This window comes from Simochromis diagramma, unplaced genomic scaffold, assembly GCF_900408965.1.
Source record: "Simochromis diagramma unplaced genomic scaffold, fSimDia1.1 OVJJ01000516.1, whole genome shotgun sequence".
Taxonomy (NCBI): Eukaryota; Metazoa; Chordata; class Actinopteri; order Cichliformes; family Cichlidae; genus Simochromis; species Simochromis diagramma.
In genome coordinates this window covers 1,444,113-1,451,673 of record NW_024386938.1, presented here as the reverse complement: position 1 = coordinate 1,451,673, position 7,561 = coordinate 1,444,113, and positions in this window count along the sequence as shown.

The window sequence follows — 7,561 nt, the reverse complement described above, 5'->3', positions numbered from 1 at the left end:
ACACTAGAGCATACATACTGTATATACCCACACATACACACTCTCTCTATCACTCACACCGCAAGCAGCATCGTGGTAACAGATAGCTCCTGATTGGTGACTCTATCCGTGCTTTTCCCCTCACTGAGTGTGTTTTCCATATTTATATATTTATCATCAGTCCCAGGAAGAGGAGTCTGGCGTGGGAGACGCAGCGTGGCAGAGTGTGGAATGGCGTGGGAGAGGCAGAGTGACCCCGGGCTCAGGTGGCAGCTGTGCTATGACTTCTCTGCCAGGTCATGGTGGATGGTAGGACGGATGCTCCCTGTCTCTCCCTCATTCTGTATCGATCAGTCTGTCTGCTTCTCTTCTGTTTTTGTTTTTTTCATTTCATTCTCCTGCTCTCATTTGCACTGTTTCGGATCAAATGTCCCACTGCTGCAGAATGTGGCATTTTACTCTACATACTGTGCACGCTGCATGCTTTCACACCTCTGAAGAGACTGTGCTCAGTCACTTGTTATATGTGCATTGAAGGCCAACAGGAAATCCTGCGAGTGTAAAGCCAGGCAGTGGTCTACTTTTAGCAGTTAAGACAAGTTTAGCATCCCTGCTGACTCTGTGATGCTTTCATCTGAAAGGCACACATGTAAATTTGCATGAACCTGAACGATGTGATGATGGTGTGTACATTTGGCAAAGTTCTTCAGGCTATAAAGTCACAGTGCTACTTCCACTAAACACACTTAGTTCGTCTTCTTATATTCTAATCACAAGATCATTTGGGTGATTGACTCCATCAAAGATATCTGGGGCTTATCCCAAAGGATGGGAGTTTTTAATTAAAACCTGTTTCTTTCCCACCAGAGGAAATAATTCTGAATTTTATTAAGGCCATGATACACTTTTGAGGCAACACAAATAGCATTCCTTTTTTTCATGCGAGCAGTGCTATTTTCTACCCAGTGGTCCCTGCGTTTGGCGTTAGCATTGTTGCCCTCGTTTGCGTTCAGATTCTGTCACTTTTATAAGCAGCTTTTTATTGCACTGAACTCTCGGTTAACTGTAAATGTCATCATCATTGGTTGTAAAAAGCACTTGCCGTCTTCTGCACTTTTGACCTTCAGCTGTCTTTTTTTACGACACAAACAACCCCATTTTGGATCATATCACAGAGCTAATTTATTCCAGACTTTCACATATTGACAACATCAATCACACCAATCTCTTGGTAGCAGTAGCTTTATTATTTCCTCTCATGTGGCGGTTGGTGTTGATCACAGAGCCGTCTCGAGGCCTGACACAGTTTGTAAACCCGAGGGTTCCTCTAAGCGCCAGCCTGCTGCGCTCACTGCTATGTAGGGCAGAGCTAGGCCCTCTGCCTGGGTGGGAGTGGGGGTGGTGGCGGTGGTGGTGGGGGGGGAGACAGGGGGGGATGGCAGCCAGCATTGGGGCCCCATGCAGGGATGCAGGAGGTGGATAGCAGGGAGGAGGGGTGGAGGGGTTACAGGGGGCAGAGAGAGGGGCACAGGCTGGGCATGGCTGGCAAAGGAGCATTTAGCATACAGACATACAGCAACTCAGCTTTGTGGTACACACAGCATGGGTTCACTACACAGGTTTGTGTGTGGGGGGGGAGGTGTATTTACTATTTTAGATCATTTACTGCATGAATCTTATTTCATAAGATGCCTTTTTTTTGTAAATTTGCTCCTGATTGAATTGCTGGTTTTATTTTTGAGATGCAGTCCGAGGTAAAACAACTTTATCAAGCTGTAAAATTAAGAGTATCAATTTTGAAGTTAGTTTAGTTTAAATACCTGACTTCGACCATCTAAAGCAGTTCACCAGAGAGGGGAACAAAAGAGTACAGGGAGGGTGAAGCGGGTGGAGACGAGTGACAGACGTGATTTGTGACAAAAGGTTAGCTTCAAGGTTCAAAACACTAAGAGCATGATGGCTAAAATATGCAGTGGCTCGTGCAACAATAGCTAGTTCCATCTTTTACATACAGTCTTTGGTTACTTGTCAGGTCCACTACAGAAAACAGAGACACTTATATAATTTGGTCTGTGTGTAGAAATTCATATTGTGTTTTCTTATTTCCCCGTTACAGTCACGCATACCTCAACAGGAAAGACAAGGAGACAGCAAGAGTCTGATTCTGGGACAACTTTTATTCCTTTCTTTACTTTTGTGTTTGACTATATTCTTCCTGCAGAGTCAAAAACCATGAAAAAGGGAGAAAAAAGGACGTGGTTAGGTTTGGTTAGGTTTAGGCATTAAATTATGTGGTTAGGTTTAGGTAGGGGGAGGGGAGGGGGTGGTTTTGGTTAAAGCACACACTTCCACAACGTAAAACACGAGTTAAAGGGGAAACTTCTTCTGCGGTCCGTGGTCTCATTGTGTCAGAGAGGGACTCTACTCACTCTTACTGCTCCAGTGGACTGCTCTGCAGTATAAATGATGGTAAACTGGCACTCAGTTCAATACAAATATAAAGCCAAGTTTGGTGCTGCAGAAGCAGGACTTTGTTTACACCATGATTTAGGGGGGAAAAGCCTTTTAAAAGTAATAAAACAACCTAATACTTCACAACTAATAACATTTGGCATGCATCAACTGTATTTGTTATCAGGAATTCCTGTTACAGGATTTAGATGACCTCAATCTTTTTACGATTATTTTTTTTCTTTGAGTCATCCTCGTGTCATCCTTGTGCTTCCAGTGCTGTCTCCTTCTATGCTTTGCCTCCTGTGTTCAGATTTCCCCTTCTGCCTTACTTTCTATCCCGTTTTCTCTCCATCTTCTTTCAATCTGTCTGTCTCTCTCGCTCTGTCCCCAGACAGTGCCTCCCATCAGTGCCCATTTCTATCCGTCTGGCTTGTCCCCTTCCTTTTCACCCAGATGACCCTGTCACCGCCCTGCTCCTTCTGTCTGTCTGGCTCTCCTTTACCCAGATGCCTCCAACCACTGCCCGTTCCATACCATACTCTATATAAAAGCCTCCTCCCTCTCTTTATCTCTGCCTTCGTTATCTGATTCTAACCGTGTCTTTTGCATGCGCGCGCTCCCCTCGGTCTCTCGCTTCCCCGTACTCTCCCGCTGCACAGATGCCAGGCTTGGTTCGCAACAGCTGTCTCACCATGTGCCACTACCAAGTGTTGCCTTCAACTGCAGGGCCGAGTGGGGGTGGGGGGCGGTGGTGGTGGTTCTGGGGTGGAGGGTGCAGAATGGATTACCCATGAATATTCATGTCCTTTTGGATGTACTACCAAACACGAAAGTGGCACCATAGAGAAGACTCCAGCCTTAAAAAAATCTTCAGGGTGAGTAAGGATTGAGGGAGAAAGGAAGGAGGAAACAGGGTGGAAGGATAGGTGATGGGAAAATATGTGAATTTCAGACAGTTTGACTATCATATGGACATGTGCCGTGCATCCAGGGGAACTCTAGCATATTGAAATCAGATGATTCTTTTGACACAACCTGTGTTAAATGGGAGCGAAAATAAATGTTCATATAAATTTATAGATTCCATTATAAACGATGGACACAGCCGTTGTCATGTTGTGAAGCCTCGAGGTGAGAATTTTGGTGTAACACCAAGACAGTAATCAGACCTGACAATCAAGGATGGATGTGACGGAGAAACTGAGGTTCAGGGTAGCAAGTTTTCAATCACAAGGCGGACCCTCCCTAAACTATATACTTTGTTTTTCACTCTATTCAGGGTCACTACTCGAGTCCATAAACTCATTTGGAAGATGTTTAGTGAAGTCGAGTGACTGGATGAAGTCAGTTCAAAGGACATTTTCCCATAAACTTCTATACAATCTAGTTTCTTTGCCCAAACAGAAATTTCCCCCGCACCAGCAGAAGGCATAGCCTTGAAGCTACGCCTTATTCTTTACATAGATGGAACTCTGCACCCTCATATCCAAGGAAACACTGCAGTTCAGTCTTTTTCAGAATAGCTAGTTGTTCTAAAACTAAGATGATTTGGTGCCTAAACCTGAATAAAGACAGAGTGAAAATCAAACTTACAAATGAGATATGAGGCAAATTCCAGTGTCCCAGTCAATGGTAAGGAAAAAAAGTTCATCCTGGGCTGATATTTCTCCTGGTTTGGGCTGGCTGTGGTGCTAAATTTAAAGTAGGGGAATTTCCAATAATTAGTTGATTGAAAATTGTCCAGGTGACTGGTTGCCTGTCTCTCTATGTCAGCTCTTTGATGGAATCTACCCACCTCTGCCTCTCACCGAGTGTCAGCTGGGGTCGTCTTGGATAGGCTTGGATGGAAGCATGTGCCATAATTTTATACCAGTTCTTTCAGTGCAGTCAAAATATTTCGTAAAACACCCAAAATGTCAACTTGCAAGTAAAAATGAATTTTAGAATCACTAAAGAATTTATCTTCTGGGAGCCATGAATATTTTTTACAGATTTCACTCTGGAGCCGCTGACAAACCCACACTGGGATCATCCCAGAAGTACTCCTGCAGCAGCAGGGTTAAAAGAGAGGGACACAAAGATGAGCACAGGCACACATTGTACCGGAGATCTGACAAGCAGCAGCTGAAAGGTGTGGGATATGATCACAGTCCCAGCAAGCAAAGCAAGCTGGTTGAACAGTGAAGCGTGGCTACGCATGGATTCTGAATGAGAATCAAAGAATGCAGAGCAGGAGCAAAAGAAGGGCAGATAGACAGTGGGAAAAAAATGAGATAGCAGATAGGAGATAGTGTTGGGGTGAGGGGCAGCGGATCTAAGCGGACCCAGGCTCCAGTGCCGCTTCCTTTCTCTTTCATTGAGAGCCAGGAAAAGAGATTATAGCAGCCATGCTTTCTCCTGTGTGAGGTTTGGGAAGGGGGCACACTCTTCCCTTTGCCACCTCCTCCCCCCTCAGACATCCACTCTCTCTGGCGGTATCGACTGGACCTAAACCAGAGCAAATCATACCACTGCTAGAATGTGCGCTAGGATCATCGAGATGGTTGCTATTTGATATAAATTTGACCAACAAGACAGTTTTGTTTTGGTCTTTGTTGTTTTTTGGGTTTCTAGCCTCATAATCCATTGAAGCGAGACGGGCTTTTGTCGGGTGCTGTATGTTGTCGCCTACACACAACACTCAACCCCGACAGAGCCATTGTGTTACTTCCTGGGTGAGCCTCTGGAGAGCTACGACTCACTGAGGGAACAAGAGGTTTGGATGTGTGCTCGCTGGGTGGCTCACCGAGTGCTTCACAGCTCTTGAGTGTACACCTTCCTCACACTGGCATCCACTTACACAGCCGCCGCACACACAATCACCCACACACAATTAGTCCACAATACACAATTATACACCGCAGCTCCCTCTCTCTTCTTTTCTCATACACACAACACATGCAAACAGTGAGTTAATCAGACCTATAAACCCTCCTTGCTGGTAGAAGATAAGCGGTGTGCTGGTAGCCCTGCCCTCCTGAGAGCAGCACTCCTCTAGCGGTGCCGTGGAGCTGCCTGATAAGGCAGGGGAGGGTGGGATACCCCGAGAGATACACATAAACACACACACACACACAAAGACACACACGCATACACAGACGCCGCTCAGCATCAGTTAGCCAGATCCTCAGCTGAGCCAATCAGTGGTTCGCAGGGCCTGAGGCTCCACCAGTCATCTTTCTTCAGGTGTTGTTCATTTCAGCGCTCAGCCTGCAGGTGGACGAACATCTGCACGTGTGCGCTGTGTGTGTGCTCAGCAATCACACTACCTCATAATTTGGTTGCATGGGAGAAAACTGATCAGACTGATGCCGGTTCAGAGCACAGACGTCTCCATAAATGTGGTGTCCCTTTAAAGTGTAGTGAGTGTTTCTCCTACCTGTAAGATTTACTATAAATAACCCAAACAATTAAAAACAGACTTTCTTCTCCAATCAGCAAACCCTTTTATATATTTAAAGTAAGGTGACTTTAGTCTAATCCTGCTTAACGCTGCTTTTCTGCTTTTATGTACAAAGGGCCAATAACACACTTCCTCAAGGGTCTTGTGGTAATTAGGCAAATTTCTAAACTCAGCTAATTAAACCTTAACCTGTATATCAAAGGTCCTCAGGGATTTACAGATTAATCAGCGGTAAATCAGTACATATAGAAATACTTTACTTTGACATCAAAAACATACGAAAAACTAAATTAAAATTCTTTTAAAACAGTACGTGATTTATTTCAATCAGTGTTTTTCTGTCTATCTCTGCAGTATTTGTTCATTTTCTCTGCTTAAACACGCAGGTGACACTCTCTGTCCCTTTTCCCCACTATAATCTCTTTACTCAAGCGTTTAGGCATGAAGTAATTTAATGCCTAAAACATTACAATCCTGCTTTTTCACAGGGAGTGACCCTGTGAAAAAGCAGGATTGTAATGTTTTGTGATGCCCAACAGGGAGTGTACCTGATCTAACTTAGGATGTTCCTCGGTGCAAAGCTGTCACTTTTGTCTCCTTTTGCTGTTCCAGAACATTTAAGAGCTGTGGAATAATCAAAGGTGGTGTTGTGGTGCTTTTGTTTTACATTTGAAACATTTAAAGGGGTTGTACATTTTAATCGTCCACGTTTGGTTGTCATTTGTGTTTTCGGTTTGGTCTGGGGGGGGTTGACCACCTTTTTAGAGATATTGATAATAAGTGCTTCAGACTACATTACTCATCAGTAAAATGTCTCTAAAACGCACTTTAATGCACTGATATTAATAATGTAGTAAGCCTAACAGTGTGAATAGGGGTCATTATTTTTCCAGCTGTTCCTTCAGAATTTCCCTTTTGTTTCTGATGACGCCACTTTCACTCGTGTAAAAGATTCAGATCCATTCCTGCTCATCAGATTGCTTTACTGTATATCTTTTACTTGATGCCATCGCTGTTGTTTGTCCGTTCTAACATCTTTCTGTTTGTTTTTAACGGCCTGCTCCTAAATTCCTGCTAAAGCGATTGTTAGTTGGTCACTATTTTCTGTCCTCTCGCGTTTCATCGTTGGTCTGCAGCCCCCTTTCTCTCCTTCCCTTTTTTTTATCATTTCATTCAGCGCAGGCAGCAACAGCAGTAACCTATAGCACGGCTCCCGTTCGCCTCCGTGGCAACTCTTGGAAGTTGGCGCAGGTCAAATGCGCCTTAATTCAAACCATAAGAAACGAAAGAACGGCCGAGCCGATTCCACTGGCCGTGCCAAGGTCAGCATTCCTCGACGGGCCGTTGCCTAGTGGAACTTTTGTCTCACAGTTTGTGTAAACCTCCTGGGAGAGACGGTATATAGGACCGGGAGAGGAGAGAGACCAAAGAAAGGGCTTTCCCCCCCAGCAAATTAGCGCAAGCTGCCGGTTTGGACCGGTGCAGAATGATGAGGGGGGCATTCGGGTCACATGTGGAGACACTATATGGCAATGTATAGATAAAGACAGGGATTTCTTACTTTTTAAATGAGAGGTGAGCTTTTTCCCACAAAGCACAGATGCGTGCAAAAATGCGCATCTACAGGTTTTTGTGCTGTGGCCTCGCTTATATCCGAGCTTTGCTGCACTAAATAGTGCCATCTCA